The sequence below is a fragment of the Aotus nancymaae genome, unplaced genomic scaffold, assembly GCF_030222135.1.
Source record: "Aotus nancymaae isolate 86718 unplaced genomic scaffold, 86718_ANA_hifiasm-v0.15.2.pri h1tg000081l, whole genome shotgun sequence".
NCBI classification, from domain to species: Eukaryota; Metazoa; Chordata; class Mammalia; order Primates; family Aotidae; genus Aotus; species Aotus nancymaae.
The window spans coordinates 4361195-4363907 of NW_026988496.1; the positions used below are offsets into that span (position 1 = coordinate 4361195).

At 47.0% G+C, this 2713-nt stretch overlaps 1 pseudogene; it reads right to left on the reverse strand.

The window, feature by feature from the left end:
* Positions 1–1162: 1162 nt before the first annotated feature.
* Positions 1163–2349, reverse strand: LOC105722973 (nuclear distribution protein nudE-like 1; annotated as a pseudogene).
* Between the last annotated feature and the right edge of the window lie 364 nt (positions 2350–2713).

The following is a 2713-nucleotide window of genomic DNA, read 5'->3' on the forward strand; positions in this document are numbered from 1 at the left end:
GGGTAGAGTTGGGGGATACATGATCATGAGCACTGAAGATGCTTGAGTGGGAGCTCAGGAAGAAGGCACACATTGACCTGATTTCATGGAGAACTTCCAGAATATTTGCAATGTCCTAAACACAACTAAATCTTATCAGTACAGCAGAGTGGGAGCTATGAGGCAGGTGTGATGAATGGGTATTTCTAGATCTAATAACCAATTAATACACATATGTATCACCTTGTGACCCACGAAAGTGCAATCATACGGAAGCAACTGCCCTATATAGCCAGTATTGATATCGCGCAGCGTCCTGGGGCTGGGCAGGGCCCAGCAGCCACCACTGCGTGCAGCCTGCCCCTGCTGGCCTTGGGAAGGCAGTTGGAGAGGCATGGGGCTGGGCCCTGGCACCAAGGGGTGAGGCATGGGTGTATTGGGTTGTTGGAGGAGGGCCAGAGCCTCCACCTGGAGGCCACGCACTCACACTGAAAGGCAGCATACCCAGTGCTGGCAACTGGCATGAGGAGCACAGACCAGGAGAAGGAGGACCTGGATCAAAGCCGTTTGCTGCATTGTGAACAATGTAGGAAATATGACTTTTAATTAATTTATTTATTTTTGAGATGGTCTCACTCTGTCACCCAGGCTGGAGTGCAGTAGCACAATCTCAGCTCACTGCAAGCTCCGCCTCCTGGGTTCAAGCGATTCTCCTGCCTCAGCTTCCCCAGGAGCTGGGACTACAGGCATGTGCCACCACACCTGGCTCATTTTTATAATTTTAGTAGAGACGGGGTTTCACCATGTTGCCCAGGCTGGTCTTGAACTCCTGGCCTCAAGTGATCTGCCTGCCTCAGCAGGGTTTTTTTTTTTTTTTTTTTTTTTTGAGACAGCTCTGTCACCCAGGCTGGAGTATGCGATCTGGGCTCACTGCCACCTCCGCCTCCTGCGTTCAAGCGATTCTCATGCCTCAGCCTCTTGAGTAACTGACATTACAAGTGCCCACCACCATGCCCAGCTAATTTTGTATTTTTAGTAGAGACGGGATTTCACTGTGTTGGCCAGGCTGGTCTTGAACTCCTGACCTCAAGTGATCTGCCAGCTTTGGCCTCCCAAAGTGCTGGGTTTACGGGTGTGAGCCACTGTGCCCGGCTGGAAATATGACTTTTTCTTGCCCTTCATCCTATTGGGAGAATGTTGTGCCACTGGCATTCAGCCCCCCACCATTAACATTTCCTGAAATATAGGATTTTCACGTTTGGTCCTTTGCAAAATTCCTGCAAACTGCTAATTAGGATGGCAAAGTCCCTAATTTTCCTAGGAGATCCCCCATGGTGGTTAATGCTGATAGCCCAGCAGAAGGAGTTAGTGGACTGCTACCAAAACCATTTGGTATACCTTTTGGGAAGGAAAACTGTTTTCCTTTCCTTTGCCAACAGGAGTGGCTGGAGTGATTCTTGGACAATGAAGATTGTCTTTTCACTGTCTAGAGTTGGAGAAGTAGGAGCCAACTTTCTGGTTACTTCCTTTCCTGAACTGCTGGTTCTTGCCATTAAATCTCTTGCTCCATCTTTTAACCTCTGTACAGAGACTGACAACATTCCTTTTCATGAAGCTCACTTTCTAAAAATGCATTTCGTTCAATGGCCTGATTTAGCCTTTGTTCAAAGTCTTCCAGTGAAGTGCGGGCACAGTGGCTCACGCCTGTAATCCTGGGAGGCTGAGGCGGGTGGATCACTTGAGGAGGAGTTCGAGACCAGCCTGGTCAACATGGAGAACCCAGAAGGCAGGGGTTGCAGTGAGCTGAGATCGCACCACTGCACTCCAGCCTGGGTGACAGAGCGACTCCGTCTGAAAAAAAAAAGAAAAAGAAAAGAAAACCAAAGTCTTTTAGTGAAACTATTGTTGCCCCTTTTGCTTGCTCCAGGTCATCACTGGCCTGTTCTGGCTCCCTCACATACTTAAGCAACCACACCTTGATGGCCTACATCTGACTTAAATCATCTAATACTGAGACCTGCTTGTAGCTCTGTGCATACTGATGTTCTGGTTTCTCCTTTAATGCCTCCACTTCGTATTTCAGTCTTTGGCTATCAAGTTGCAAGTCTCTATTCCTTTGTTCAGGCTGTACTAATTGTGCTGCCAAGTCAGCTTCTAATTCTCTGCTTCCCTCCTGAAATTCAACTAGCTCATGTCAAGCTTCCTGGAAGATATGTTTATACTTCAAGGACATTTCCTTCCAATAAGTAGTTTCATCCTCTACACTTGAAAAATCTGGTATATGTTCATCATCCATGATGAAAAAGGTCTCTAATGTGTCAACAGCACATGTTCACGATTGCTTGACCCATGTCTCTGCTTCACTGGCTTGGCCAGGCTGACCCAGCTGCTCAGCTTCACTCCTTCCCACAGCACTGAGCTCCACTCCATTCTGTTCCTCTTTCTTGAGGTCGTTTAGCTATTCTGGGTCCCTTGAATTTTCATATGAATTTTAGAATCAGAAAATAAACTTCTGCAAAAAAAAAAAAAAAAATGTTGACTGGGTTTTTTTTTTTTAATGTGTATTTCTTGCAGAGATGGGGTCTTATTTTGTTGCCCAGGCTGGTCTTGCAACTCCTGGCTTCAAGGAATCCTCTCACCTACAGCCTCCCAAACTGCTAAGATCACAGGCGTGAGCCACTGTGCCCAGCCCTGACTCAGATTTTGGTGGTGATTGCATTAAATCCATAGATTA